Source organism: Amblyraja radiata, chromosome 2 (genome assembly GCF_010909765.2).
Source record: "Amblyraja radiata isolate CabotCenter1 chromosome 2, sAmbRad1.1.pri, whole genome shotgun sequence".
Lineage (NCBI taxonomy): Eukaryota > Metazoa > Chordata > Chondrichthyes > Rajiformes > Rajidae > Amblyraja > Amblyraja radiata.
The window spans coordinates 20,754,670-20,770,521 of record NC_045957.1 but is presented as its reverse complement, the minus strand read 5'-3'; the positions used below and the strand labels follow the sequence as shown (position 1 = coordinate 20,770,521).

Below are 15,852 nucleotides of genomic sequence, written 5' to 3'. Positions count from 1 at the left end.
GTGCCTCTACTTCCTGAGAAGAGTACGGAGTCGGTATGTCAAGGAGGACTCTCTCGAACTTCTACAGGTGCACAGTAGAGAGCATGCTGACCGGTTGCATTGTGGCTTGGTTCGGCAACTTGAGCGCCCAGGAGCAGAAAAGTCTGTAAAAAGTTGTAAACACTGCCCAGTCCATCATCGGCTCTGACCTCCCTACCATCGAGGGGATCTATCGCAGTCTCTGCCTCAAAAAGGCTGCCAGCATCACCATCCTGGTATAATGGTATATGGTCACACTGATCTGTTCTGTATTTATTTATGCCTACTATATTCTGTTGTGCTGAAGCAAAGCAAGAATTTCATTGTCCTATCTGGGACACATGACAATAAACTCTCTTGAATCTTGAATTCTGAAGCACACGACAAATAAACTCCCTTGACTCCTGAAGACATTGGGGAGGTTGCATGTAGGGAGAATGTGCCATCACCAACAGGTCTCACACAAGATTAGGGAAATCAGCAGGGAATAAAATCAGCAGGATTATCCATCAAGTGGGTTTTTGGAATGATGAGAGTCAGGGACAGTATATGGAGAAAGGTGATGTGTATTGAAACAGTTTGGAGCAGGTTTGTTGCTGTAGATAAATAAAACTTTAATTAATGTAGCGCTCAGGATAGCAATCACACTCAATTTACAGCTGGTAATTGCTTGACTGGTTAAAATCTATACTTGGCTTGAAGTGTTGTACATTCTACCTCCACTTTAAAAAAGGTACTGATATTCTTAAGGCTGCTTTGCTGATTTATCAGCTTGACCCAAGATACACCAGAACATGATGTTACTTTGTGTACTTGACTCGTTACATGTGTACAGTGATGCCATCTGTCAAGAATTGGAATGGTACATATCGACTCTCAGCATATTGAGGTTTTGTGTCGTTGCTATCCTATAAACACAACTGTTTCAATTCGGGGTCAGCAGTCTTAACAGCAAATGAAAAGAATATTAACTGCATAAAGTCAACCATTGCACCTACAGGAGATCATTTTCTGGCATCAAATTATTCAAAATCAAAATAGTAACCGCTTACTTTCAATATGATGAATACATCATTGCACAAGTAGCAGAAACAAAGAACTGCAAATCCTGATTAATACACAAAAAGATAAACTGTGCTGCAGCAACTCAGGTCAGGCAACATCCCTAATTATTTATTTCAGTGTGACAGTAATTGGAGCTAAAGCACGAAGCACTAAATTCACAGCGAGGACAGGGTGATTGGTGGCAGTGGTACCTGTGTAATACACGAGTCTCTTGTGTTTGCCCACAAAAGAATGATCTGGAAAGAATGCAGAGAAGATTTACAAGAGCTCGAAGGCCTGAACTACAGGGAAAGGTTGGGCAGGGTATGACTTTATTCCATGGAACACAGGAAGCTAAAGGGTGATCATATAGAGGTGTATAAAATCATTAGGGGAATAGGGAATAGGGGTGAACATTCAGTCTGATTCAGAATAGGGGAATCAAGAACCAGAGACCACAAATTTAAGGTGAGAGGGGAAAGATTCAATAGGAACCCAAGGGGTAATGTTTTCCACCCAGAAGGGTGGTAGATATATGGAGTGAGCTGCCAGAGGAGGTAGTTGAGGCAGATACTATCTTCTATATTACTAAAAGTCTGTTCTTGACCGGTTTTGGCCATCTGTGCTGCGATTTCCGAGAGAACGCTGCCACCTACGGCCGTCATTTTTGGCCACCTTGCTCAGAGCCCCCCCCTCCGCCGCATGTGTGCTGAGGATTTTTCCCGTCGATTAAAAATGACAGAGATATTAATGTTTTTACAAAATTCCTCATTCTCTCTGCTGCCCCCGCTGGCGGCAGGGAGAGGGACTATAAAACCAGGAAGTGGTGTGCCACACAGTCTCTTCAAGATGGAGGAAGGCAGAGGGTCACGTTTCTCTGAGCTGTGAATAACACTGAACACATGTCTACTCAAATGTAAGTGTCCTTAGTGGTTCTAAAATGCTTGCAGAATGTGTCTATTGGTTCTAAAATGTTTGCAGAAAGTGTCTATTGGTTCTAAAATGTTTGCAAAAAGTGTCTCTTTTGGTTCTACAATGCTTGCAGAATGTGTCTATTGGTTCTAAAGCTTACAAAAAAAGTGTCTATTGGTTCTAAAGCTTGCAAAAAAGTGTCTCTATTGGCTCTAAAGCTTGCAAAAAGTGTCTCTATTGGTTCTAAAGCTTGCAAAAAGTGTCTCTATTGGTTCTAAAGCTGGCAAAACGTGTCTCTATTGGTTCTAAAGCTTGCAAAAAAAATGACTATTGGTTCTAAAGCTTGGGTGTGGTTTGAAGTTGAAAGGCACTACTTGCTGCAAATGGTGGTTTAGGAGCTTTGGCTTGAAGTTGAAAGGCACTACTTACTGCAAATGGTGGCTTGGTTGCTTTGGCTTGAAGTTGAAAGGCACTACTTACTGCAAATGGTGGCTTGGGTGTGGCTTGAAGTTGAAAGACACCACTTACTGCAAATGGTGGCATGAAGTTGAAGGGCACTACTTACTGCAAATGGTGGCTTGGTTGCTTTGGCTTGAAGATGAAAGGCACTATTTGCTGCAAATGGTGGCTTGGGTGTGACTTGAAGTTGAAAGACACCACTAACTGCAAATGATGGCTTGGGTGAGGCTTGGGTGTGGCGTGAAGTTGAAAGACACCACTTACTGCAAATGGTGGCTTGGGAGCTTTGAAGTTGAAAGGCACTACTTACTGCAAATGATGGCTTGGGTGTGGCTTGGAGTTGAAAGACACCACTTACTGCAAATGGTGGCATGAAGTTAAAAGGCACTACTTTCTGCAAATGGTGGCTTGGGAGCTTTGGCTTGAAGTTGAAAAGCACTATTACTGCAAATGGTGGCTTGGTTGCTTTGGCTTGAAGTTGAAAGGCACTACTTCCTGCAGATGGTGGCTTGGGTGCTTTGGCTTGAAGTTGAAAGGCACCTCTTACTGCAAATGGTGGCTTGGGTGCATTGGCTTGAAGTTGAATGGCACTATTTACTGCTAATGGTAGCATGAAGTTGAAAGGCACCTCTTACTGCTAATGGTGGCTTGGGTGTGGTTTGAAGTTGAAAGCCACTACTTACTGCAAATGGTGGCGTGGGTGCATTGGCTTGAAGTTGAAAGGCACTACTTACTGCAAATGGTGGGTTGGGTGCTTTGGCTTGAAGTTAAAAGGCACGACTGTAAATGCACTTACTTCCTGTTTGCACTGTATATTGATTTTAGATAAAACGCTACCACTTACGGCTGTGATTTTTGGCCATCTTGCTCAGTCCCCCTCCGCTGAGCAGGTGCAGAGAATTCTTCCCATCAATGAAAAATAAAAGTGTTATTAGTTTTTTAAAAAATGTTGAGAATCTCTCTCCTGTCAATCACTCCATGAAAGCCACACCTTTTCCGGGGGGGGGGGGGGGGGGGGGGGGGTTATAAAACCTGGAAATGTGGGTGTGGCTCAGTCTCTGCAAGATGGAGGAGGGAGAGGTCACGACTCGCTGTCTTTAGTGGCTTTGCACCCTACTTCAAATGGTATGAAACTGCACTTGAATTTGGTGGCCTTGCACCCTGCTAGAAGTGGTAAGAAACTGCACTTGAATTTGGTGGCCTTATACCCTGCTTGAAATAGAATTTCAAGGATTAGCCGTGAGTCAACTACCAGCCCACCAGCCGTGAGTGAGTTGCCAGCACAACAGGCTTGATTGACTGACGCCAGCCCAAGAATCCATTTGGCGCACAATTTGCATACTAGCCCTCTGGAAACCAGTCCCTTCAGCCCACAACACCCATACTAGCGCTCTAGAAAGCCCCCCCCCCCCCCACCCCGCAACTGGCCACCAATATTAGAATTGGTGGAGAGGTGGAATATTGCGTTGGATGACCAGCCCTCCTGTGTGATGCTGGGACCCAACGGGTCCCACTTAGTCTAGTAAAAGCATTAAAAATACACTTGGATGCGTACATGGTTTAGAACATTTTAATGGAATATGGGCCAAATGCAGGCAAATGGGACCAGCTTCGATGAGGCATTTTGTACAAGATACATTTATTTGTCACATGTGCCAGATGGCACAGTGAAATGTGATCACCATACAGCCATAAAATAAAATAAAGAACACAACACACGATAGAGTTCAACATAAAACATCCCCACACAGCAGAATCAAAAGTTTCCCACTGTGAGGGAAGACACCAAAGTCAATCATCTTCCTCTGATGTTCACCCGTGGTCGGGGCCTCCAGAGCCCTCCGCAGTCGCTGCTACGGGCGGCCCGCTCGCCGGGATGTTGGAACTCCGACGCCGGAACGGGAGGCCAACCTCAGCGGGTTGGACCTCCAAATCATTCGCTTCCCACCGGAGTCCGCAGCTCCCGATGTCCTCAGGCCGCGCCGGGCGGAGATTCAATGCAAAGGGCCCCAGGGACTCCGCGATGTCAGTCAGCGCTCCGTGAACCACAGCCCCACGACGTTGGAGCAGTGGGCCCAACCCTCCGGAGCTTCAAACGGCGATCCAGGAAGGCATCGCCCGCTCCACGGTGAATCCAGAGCCGCGTCTCCGCTGCCGAAGCTCTGGTCCGGTCCCCGGTCGGAAAGGCCGCGCCAATCCATATGGTAGGCCTTGAGTTGGGGGGGCGAGAACGCGACTCGGAGAAATAGTCGCATCCTCGCCAGGAAGCGACTGGGAAGCGGTTTCCCCCTACCCCTCCCCCACATAGAAAAACTAAAGAATCCCCAAACAAAACTATTTAGACAAACTAAAATAAAAAAAGATAGGAAAAAACGGACAGGTTGTAGGCAGAGGCGCCTTCAATACATCCCCCAACATGGATGAGTTGCGCCGAAGGGGTGTTTCTATACTGTAAAACTTTGTCTCCATTTGCTCCGTAGCTGGCAATCCTACATCTACCTTGTAACCATTTGGAACATTAGTTATCTGAAGTGTGCTGTGTTGTGAGGGGCATCCAAATCCATGTAATTTTTGCTGATCAAATGGTGAAAAATACCTTGTTGATTGAACTACTTGTTTTAACCAACCAAAAAAAAAAACTTTAAACACTATGCAACCAAACGTATCATATTACCATTTACCTTCCTACCAGTTACATCAGTGTAACACTGGTGGTGGGAATCAGGAAGATGTGGGTTGCAGGTTGCAAGAGGAAAAATCTGAGTAAAAACAACACAGCACAAACTTGAATAGTTTTTTTTAAATCTGGCGTGAGCTGTTAGACGTATATAGAAATTATGAGATATAACCAACAGTCAGAATCCTTATTCCAGGGTAGAAATGTCAAAGATGTCAAAGCCTTAAGATAGAAACATAGAAACATAGAAAATAGGTGCAGGAGGAGGCCATTCGGCCCTTTGAGCCAGCACCGCCATTCATTGTGATCATGGCTGATCGTCCCCTATCAATAACCCGTGCCTGCCTTCCCCTAGAGCTCCATCTAACTCTCTCTTCAATCCATCCAGTGACTTGGCCTCCACTGCCCTCTGTGGCAGGGAATTCCATAAATTCACAACTCTCTGGGTGAAAAAGTTTTCTCTCACCTCAGTCTTAAATGACCTCCCCTTTATTCTAAGACTGTGGCCCCTGGTTCTGGACTCGCCCAACATTGGGAACATTTTTCCTGCATCTAGCTTGTCCAGTCCTAGGGACTGGATAAGAGGGAAAAAGTTTAAAGGGGATGTGCAGGGTATGTTTTCTACATAGAGAGTGGTTTAGGTTAGTTTAGAGGTACAGTGTGAATACAGGCCCTTCGACTCAGAGTCCACACCACACCAACCATTGATCACCACACACAAGTTTTATCCTACACGCGAGGAATTATAAAAGCCTATTAACCTATAAACCTGCACGTTTTTGGAATGTGGGAGGAAACCAAAGCAGCCTGAGAAAAGCCATGTGATCACAGGGAGAACATACAAATTCCATACAGACAGCTCCCGTAGTCAGGATCGAACCTGGGCATCTGGTGCTGTAAAGGCAGCAACTCTACCGCTGCACCACTGTTGTAAGTTCCTCGAGTTCACTGCCTCGGGTGGTGGTTGAAACAAATATGATAGTGGTATTTAACAGCCATTGGACATGCAAGGAGTGGATCATGTGCAGGAAGAAGTAATTAGTTTAGTTAGGCACCATGTTCAGCACAGAACATTGTGTGTGTAATGTTTTGTAATATTTGAAGATGATTTCCCAATTTACATTGAAGCAGCTCACCCTACTGCTGCTCCCGGTGTTCGAGCATCAATTCTTCTTAATCTAGCAGGCACAGAAGCTTCCCGATGTGCCAGAGATTTCATTATGAACCGGCTATGTTTGACCCGGCTGGTGTCCAGACCGCTGAGCCTCTCCGTGGCCCTGATTGCCTACTGCGCAAATTCCGACAGTTATGTGAGTTACGCACTAACTTGGTCATGGAGAAGCATTTGTTCTTTTCCCGAAGCCAGAGTCAGGGTGAACCTGTAAAGATGTATGTCAGTGCCTTGAAGCACATTGCCAGTCGATGCGATTTCAGGGATATATATGATAGCTTCATCCGTGACCGTTTGGTCTATGATGTCCGAAATGATAAGTTACGCGATGAGTTACTGCGGGATGCTGAGCTTACTCTAGAGACTGCTGAAAACCGCTGTCACATTGCCGAAATGGCTGACGCTCATCCAAAAGTTTTATGGCACTCTACTGAAATTAATGTTGCCGGCATGTCTTATCAAATCTCTTGCCGTTCTCCTGAAGTACCCGACAACTCTATCGTGAGACTAATAGACAATTGTTTTAACTGTGGGGGTTCGCATGCTGCTGCTCGTGACTGTTGCACAGCGTATGGAAAATGATGTCGATTTTGTACCAAAAGGAATCATTTCTTCAAATGCTGCCGCTCACCTAGCAACAGACGTCAAACAAGGCAATCTGTTAATTCACTTGGCCATGAGAACTTGCTCTCGGAATGCTCTCAAGCAGGTCCCACGGATTTGCAGGCTGCTGGCAAAGGTTTTGACTTGGATGTGCATTCCTTGTCTGACTCAATACACAAACAACTAGACCCCAAGGTCACTTTGCTCGTTAATGGCAAGTTCTTTTATCTGAAAGTTGACACAGGGGCCAGATGTAATGTGATCTGTCCAGCTGTGTTGAAAAAGTTACGAAAAACAGAGACACTCACTCCTACAGCACAGGACTGCCTCCCTTCTCCCATTTGCAGAAGGTCCAGTGCGCCCTATCGGTCAAGTCGAGGTACACAGCTGTCTTAACTCACGTGTCTACAACCTGAGTTTCTATGTTGTTCGTGAGGATATACCATCTCTGCTGGGTGCGAATGCTTGTCACGACCTGAGACTTGTCCCTTTCAGCCCTTCTGTTTGTCATCGGACTTCAACCTGTGACTTTAGCCAACAAATCCTGACACAATACAAAACCTTGTTTGACGACAAGCTGGGCAGGTTACCTATCAGGTATACAATTACCATTAACCCTGAGATAATCCCAGTTGTCCATCCAGCACACAAGATTCCCCATGCCAGGCGGAACCGTGTTCAAAGTGAACTCAACAGAATGATGTCTCTAGGAGTGATTGCTCCCGTCGCTGACCCCTCGGATTGGGTCTCCACCATGGTTGTGGCAATGAAGAATAAAGATGAAATACGGATTTGTATCAACCCTAAAAACTTAAACAAAGCCATTAATCCTTTTGCCATTAATTATTTTGATCCTAAACGACCGGTCACAGTCTCTTGTGACACTTCACAACATGGACGAGGCGCAGCAGGTCTTCAAAATGACGTTAGGGGCAATAAACCTGTTGCCTATGCCTCGTGCACTATGACTGACACAGAACAACGCTATGGCCAAATTGAGAAAGGGCTACTGGCGGTTGTTTTCGCCTGCAAGAAATTCAACGACTATAACGACAAGAAATTCTGACCTACAAAAGTGGTAAGGATACGCACCTGGCTGACCCTCTCTGCGTGCATCCCGGAAGATCTGTGAGGGTCCGTTTACGCCGCATGATAACTTTATCGTAATGACTGTCTTTTATTCCCTCGTCCTGTGTGGAGGATTTGGTTACTGCTGCTGACAGTACGTTATGGTCACTTGCCTCCACCATTAAGCGCGACTGGCCAGACAAACACTACAACGTTCCACTGACAGTCCGGCCTTTCTTTGCCATCCATGATGAGCTAGTGCTGCAGGATGGCATTATTGTAAAAGGCCATAGGCTGTAGTCCCTGCTTCGCTGCACAGCAAGTATTTTAACGCTGTCCATGCAGGTCACCCAGGCGCTGAAGCCATCCTACGGGCAAGAAACATGTTTTACTGGCCTGGCATGGCCGAATACAGTGTCTTGCAAAAGTTTTCATAACCCTTGAACTTTTCCACATTTTGTCAAGTTACAACCACAAACGCAAATGTATTTTATTGGGATTTTATGTGATAGACCAACACAAAGTGGTGCATAATTGTGAAGTGGAAGGAAAATGATACATGGTTTTCAAATTTTTTTACAAATATAAAACTGAAAAGTGTGGTGTGCAAAAGTATTCAGCCCCCCTGAGTCAATACTTTGTAGAACCACCTTTCGCTGCAATTACAGCTGCAAGTCTTTTGGGGTATGTCTCTACCAGCTTTGCACATCCAGAGACTGAAATGTTTGCCCATTCTTCTTTGCAAAATAGCTCAAGCTCAGTCAGATTGGATGGAGAGCGTCTGTGAACAGTAATTTTCAAGTCTTGCCAGAGATTCTCAATTGGATTTAGGTCTGGTCTTTGACTGGGCCATTCTAACACATGAATATGCTTTGATCTAAACCATTCCATTGTAGCTCTGGCTGTATGTTTAGGGTCGTTGTCCTGCTGGAAGGTGAACCTCTGCCCCAGTCTCAAGTCTTTTGCAGACTCTAACAGGTTTTCTTCCAAGATTGCCCTGTATTTGGCTCCATCCATCTACCCATCAACTCTGACCAGCTTCCCTGTCCCTGCTGAAGAAAAGCATCCCCACAGCATGATGCTGCCACCACCATGTTTCACAGTGGGGATGGTGTGTTCAGAGTGATGTGCAATGTTAGTTTTCCGCCACGCATAGCGTTTTGCATTTAGGCCAAAAACTTCAATTTTGGTCTCATCTGACCAGAGCACCTTCCTCCACATGTTTGCTGTCCCCCACATGGCTTGTGGCAAACTGCAATCGGGACTTCTTATGGCTTTTTTTACAACAATGGCTTTCTTCTTGCCACTCTTCCATAAAGGCCCGATTTGTGGAGTGCACGACTAATAGTTGTCCTGTGGACAGATTCTCCCACCTGAGCTGTGGTTCTCAGCAGCTCCTCCAGTTACCATGGGCCTCTTGGCTGCTTCTCTGATCAATGCTCTCCTTGCCCGGCCTGTCAGTTTAGGTGGACGGCCATGTCTTGGTAGGTTTGCAGTTGTGCCATACTCTTTCCATTTTCGGATGATGGATTGAACAGTGCTCCGTGAGATGTTCAAACCTTGGTTTTTTTTTATAACCTAACCCTGCGTTAAACTTCTCCACAGCTTTATCCCTGACCTGTCTGTTGTGTTCCTTGGGCTTCATGATGCTGTTTGTTCACTAATATTCTCTAACAAACCTCTGAGGCCTTCACAGAACAGCTGCATTTATACTGAGATTAGATTACACAAGCGGACTCTATTTACTAATTAGGTGACATCTGAAGGCAATTGGTTGCACTGGATTTTATTTAGGGGTATCAGAGTAAAGAGGGCTGAAAACTTTTGCACGCCACACTTTTCAGTTTTATATTTGTAAAAAAATTTGAAAACCATGTATCATTTTCCTTCCACTTCACAATTATGCGCCACTTTGTGTTGGTCTATCACATAAAATCCCAATAAAATACATTTACGTTTGTGGTTATAACGTGACAAAATGTGGAAAAGTTCAAGGGGTATGAATACTTTTGCAAGCCACTGTACATTACCAAGAATGTGGCATCCTGTGCAGTGTGTAACAGCTTGGCACCTCATCAACAAAAGCAACCACTTCTTACACATCCGGCTCCTGCTCTCCCGTGGTCTACAGTGGCAACTGACATATTTGAATGGCATGGCAAGCAGTGCCTGGTACTTGTCAATTCGTATTCTGGATGGTTTGACATTGATCTTCTTAGCAGCCCCACTTCTCGTGGAGTAGTTTTGAAGCTTGCTCACCATTTTGCAGACCACGGAGCTCCGTGCATACTGTTATCTGATAACGGCAGTCAATTTACCAGCCAACACTTCAAAGAGTTTGCTGCACGCTGGGGTTTTCGCCATATCACCAGCAGCCCTGAATATCCACAGTCAAATGGACTAGCTGAGCGGGCTGTCAAGAATGGCAAACAGCTCATGGAACGATCGTGCAGAGCTAATTCCGGCTTGTACCTGGATCTGCTCAACCTACGCAACATCTCCCGAGACCCCATCTTGGGTTCACCAGCTCAACATTTATAGTCAAGGCAGACCCGAGCCACAGTATCTGTGGCTGATCAGCATTGATCTCAAAGGTGGTTCCACCATCGGCAGTCCAATCCAGGTTAGAACAAAGGTGTGACATTCAAAAACAGTGGTATGACTAAACAAGTAGGCCGCTGCCACCATTAACCAAGGGGCAGGTGGTTTGTTGCAGACTGACAAAGGTCATGACCGTATCGGTGTCATTTCTGGATCTGCTTCTGAGCCACGCTCTTATATGGTCAGTGCCGATGGTGGCACCTACAGGCGTAACAGACAACATATCCTGCCTGTGAATGAGCCGACTCGACCTCTGTATTATCCAGACTGTACAAGTGTACTGCCGTCCGTGCCCAGCGGCATATATCCGCCTACTTCAGCACAACAACCCACTTCGGGAACGGCTGCTTTGCCAGTGGCGACGCCCCCTCCGCCCGCGCTGCAGTCGCCTGTTTCATCACCGGGAATGCTGGTTCAATCTCCAACAGAGCCTGTGAAGCCACTGGCTCTGTCCCCGGTGGGGAAAAACGAAGATGGTTTTTATCGCACATGTGCTGGCCGTGTTTACAAGCCCACCGTGAAGTGCCTGGGCTATGTTTGACTTTCCTCCAGCTTATTATCAATTGCTATACATGCCTTATTTAGTCAATGGTTTTGTACTGATATTTAAACCTTTAAGAGGGAGGATGTAGATCAGTGTCACTCATATTATGTCACACTTTGTAGCTCCGCCCACTAGGTTAACAGAAAGCTTCTCTTCCCTTTCTCCCTCAGCCTTGAGTTACGTATTAAGATGAAGTTACCTATGCTGTAACGCTAATAAAGTCTTTGGATCTTAATCACTAAGATATTCCAACAGCAGAAGCTCGACAGGCTCAGCAGTAGTATCCATCCTCTCTTTTCTGTAGGCGAGCCAAGGATATTTGTCTTGTGGTAATATTTTTTCCAGTGTAACTCTTACCTTTACTCAGCAAGCATCAACGCCCCTCATCTTTTTGAGTACGTAGCTTGCTCCTGGACTGTCTGGAACAGTTATTGTGTTTTACCTTGTTGGTTCAAAGTAAAATGGCAACAAACCTAGAAATTGAAAGCAATTAAGATTGCCACAAAACTACGAACTAGAAATTAATCAGTTTACAAATAAGGATTCAAATCAGAAGCACACATGGAAAGAGAAAACAAAATACAGTAAACCCTGGATTTTACGGGCCTCTTTATAACGGGTTTTGGTGATAGTGGAGCACCATCGACGTGGGCCACTGCCGATACTGACACTGCCTCCACTGCCACCAATGCTGCCAACCCTTACCAGCTCCCTGGCCACTGTGGGCCACGACCAATGACTGCACTGATCCTCACCCCTCCTCTGGCCATCAACCCACCTGGATTCCAGGCCCAGCTCCAGGCCAAGATTTTGAAGAAGGGTCTAGACCCGAGACATCACTTATCCTTGTTCTCCACAGATGCTGCCTGACCTGCTGAGGTACGCCAACACTGTGAATCCTTTTGTGTATTAACCAGCATCTGCAGTCATTTGTTTCTACTATTTATACAATTATAATCCCTTACTTGGTTATAGCGGACAATCGGCAATAACGTACACACCTCCCCTCCTATGGTGAGTTATAATGAGGGTTTACTGTATTTGCACAGGTTTAAAAAATAATCAATTATTTTATTAGTTTAAAACAAAACAGATTGTCAAGCAATTTATTTTAAAGTAGCTTTTATAAACAGATTCTCTTGATAGACTTGGTCTGTTGATTGGGTCTTTATCCTCGGAACACTTGAAGAAAATTGCCCACACCTGCGTTGTTGGAACTGTCATCACGGGTGTCAGGTGACAACTTGAGCTCTTTGTTCTAGAACAATGTTTCTTTCTGCTTGGAAATCACTGGAAATCTGGCTAAAGGGTTCATTTAAGCAGTAGGTTCAGCTTAGTTTCTAAAATGGGCAAGTTAGTTTGTGGAAGAAACTAAAGAAATGGAAGGAAAAGCATGTCGGTGGCACAAGTGCAGGAAGTTTTGTCGGGTAGGTCCATTAAACCTTGAATGCTTTTCATTAATTAGTCGCCTGTGTTTCAACTATTGTTATGAGCAGGTAATTGTGGCACCTGTTCAGTTTGTGAGTGATGATTCTTACAGCAGTGTAAGTAAAACAGATTTTGTTCCAGCCAAGACTGTGCAGTTAAAATGTGTTTAATATTTTAAGTGGCTATCAGACTTTGGGATTTAGTGCAGGGATATTTTCAGTCTCATGGGCCTTCCTTCTGCGTAATTGTTCTCAGCTCAGAACCCCTCTGAGCTACCAGCACTTATAGCATTGAACAGTACAGTGCTGGAGCAGGCCCTTTGGCAATGATGTACTGAACATGATACCAAATGAAACTGACCCCTTCTATATCTTTCCATCTCTGCATATTCATGTGCACATCCAAAAACCTCTTCAACGGCACGCTTCCAGGCTCTCACCAATCTCTGCATAAAAACAAGCTTGCCCCAATGCCTCCTCCAAACTTTTCTCTTCTGACCTAAAAGCTACACCCTCTGGTTTCTGATATTTGTTACTATATTATAATTAACCTTTTCATTGATGTTGGATGGTTGAATGGTTGCAGATTTCAGGGGGTTCTGGATCCTGCTTCACATTTCCCCATGTATCCAGAGTTCCCAGATTCGTGAAATTGTTCAAAGTATTTTGAGAGCCACTTCTCTTTGCCTTTATGCCCCTTGCTTCTTGAACCCAAGAAGTCTAACACTTTTCATAAATAACTTTGGCTAACTTGGAACATGTTCAACAAAACCTATTGTGACGTGTCAATGAACAATTTGCCAAGTACTTTTGTGGAGCTTCTCAGATTCAGATTCAGATTCAACTTTAATTGTCATTATCTGTGTACAGTATAGAGACACCAAAATGCTTCTCTTGCAGTGCTTGTGGTTAATTCGAGTCACCCTGTAAATCCAGTCCAGTCTAAAACCACTGAATGTACTACATATTCATATTTACAAATATTTAAAATTCATTTGATGTAATAGCCATGAAAAACTGAATACTAGAGTTGAGAGTGATTGCGTGGAACACCAAGGCAGCATTTGACCAGGTGTAGCAGCGAGGTTTCTTGGTAAAACTTAAAGGGCCTGTCCCACTTGGGCATCATTTGCTCGTCACGCAGGTGGTGCGTGAAGATTTTGTGAATCCCAAAATCCTGGGGCACCGCGCGCAAATGACGCCCAAGTGCGACAGGCCTTTAAGTCAATTGGTAACAAATGGACAGACTCCTATCTCGCATAAAGTAGAATGGTTGGTATTGTTGAGCTCAAGCATCCCAGCTCCATTATGTCACTGCAGCTTCCCTTCCAACAGAAAGGAGCAAGTGACTGAAGAAAGGTCTCGATCCGAAATGTCGCCCATTCCTTCTCTCCAGAGAAGCTGCCCATCCTGCTGAGTTACTCCAGCTTTTTGTATCCACCTTCAGAAAGTTTGTAGTGGTTCAAAATGCACTTCACCAAGGTTAATTGGGAATGTGCAATGATTCTGACTTTCCCAGGTCTCTGATCCCCAAAAATAATTCAGTGTTTTTTATAGAAGTTTTGCATTTGCAATCAGAATTCCATGAGCGCTGGTGAAATTAAAGTTTAATTTGTTATACTTGCAATTTCAACAATAGTGGCTTAAACATATTTAACTTGAAATTTAAAAATGACGTTCATCTCCCCAGACAAATGTGGTTTCAAGTCTTTACTTGAGAAGTTTAATCAATTGAATAGGTCGAACATGCATCACTGGTTTGAAGGAATGCAATAGTGTTGAACTGGGGTCAGGGTCAGATGCGGGAGTGTTGGGAAGGGGTGATGTAGGATACCTGGCAGCTTGAGGAATGTGTTTCTTTAAGAGGGGGGAAAATATCATTTAGTACATCTCTTTTTGAGGAGTCTAAGCAAAGTAAGTTTCTATAATGTTTAATATTGGTCCTGGGAACTTTTAGCATGGAAAGAAGTAATTTAGCCATAGCTTTTTTGATAAACGTTCACCTAACCAACAGCAATTTGCTGTGCGTAAATAAAAAAAACATAGTTAATTCCACTGCTGCTACATTTCAGTTTAGAGTTAAAGTGTGCAAACAGGCCCTTCGGCCCACCGAGTCTGTGCTAGCTAGCGATCCCCAGTGCACGTTCACTATTCCACACAAAACTAGGGACAATTTTCAATTATACCAAGCCAATTAACCTATAAACATGTACATCTTTGGAGTGTGGGAGGAAACTGGAAATCCAGGAGCAAACCCACGCAAGTCATGGGGAGAACATACAAACTCCATACAGACATGCACCCATAGTCAGGATTGAACCCAGGTCTCTGGCACTGTAAGGCATCAACTTTACTGCTGCACCACCATACCGCCTGTGACTCATGACTTAATTATTATTGTGGAATTATTTTCATGATATTTTACTTTGGGTGATGATTAACTTAATTAAGATTATTGTTGTAATTCATAATTGACGATCGTTTTTTTGTGGTAAAAGTTTTATTTTCCTTTTTTCTTTGCATTTCAAAAATGTTTTTGCATCCTGTCTTCTTGACACCATCTTTTGTCCTGTTTTTATAGTTCCAGTCTTAAAATAGTATGGAAGAATCTTATTCAGGTGCAGCCATTGAAGTCCTGGAAAGATCGAAGTGTTGATAAAACTGATATTGTGCACTTTATATAAAGTCCAGATAATCTTTAGAGGAGTAATGATCTTGCAATTGATCCCTGAAATATATCAGTACTTGTGCGTTTTCATGATCTAAAAGTTGTCCATTAAGCACTACTCTCTGCTTAGTGTTCTTCAACTAAGTCTTTGGAAAATCAATAAATCTGACACCCTTTGCATTTTCTTTCTGTATGCACCCTAATTTCCTGAAATCAATTTTCAATATTAATATTGTTGAACAATGTTAAAAAGCATGACCTTAATCCTTGCCTTGCTAAATGAATATTGATTTCATTTCCAATGTGACCTCCAGAAGTATTCATTACCAGAAATTAACTTTAAATAGATATTTACTTCTATAAGTCTTAAAGATGTGATTGATTACCTATCATTTCTTACAGGTGAAATACAGTTTATCTGCACAAAAGATAGACGCAAATAGCTGAAGTAACTCAGGCAGTATCTCTGGAGAAAAGGAATAGGTGATGTTTCGGGTTGAGACCTTCCTTCAGACTGAGAGTCAGGGGAAAGAGAAACTATCTTTTGTTTTCTCTCAATTTGTTTTGAGAGCATGCTTCAGTTCACTCACAATAACCTTTGTGAAAGGAAAATTTTTAAAAAACTTTTTTAGGACCATGCAATGCAATGTCTTAGGATCA

At 43.9% G+C, this 15,852-nt stretch overlaps 1 protein-coding gene across 1 annotated transcript in view; it reads left to right on the top strand.

The window, feature by feature from the left end:
• The window catches only part of gabbr2 (gamma-aminobutyric acid type B receptor subunit 2), a 759,033-nt gene that overhangs the window by 205,402 nt on the left and 537,779 nt on the right, over positions 1-15,852 (top strand). The gene's annotated exons all lie outside the window — the stretch shown is intronic.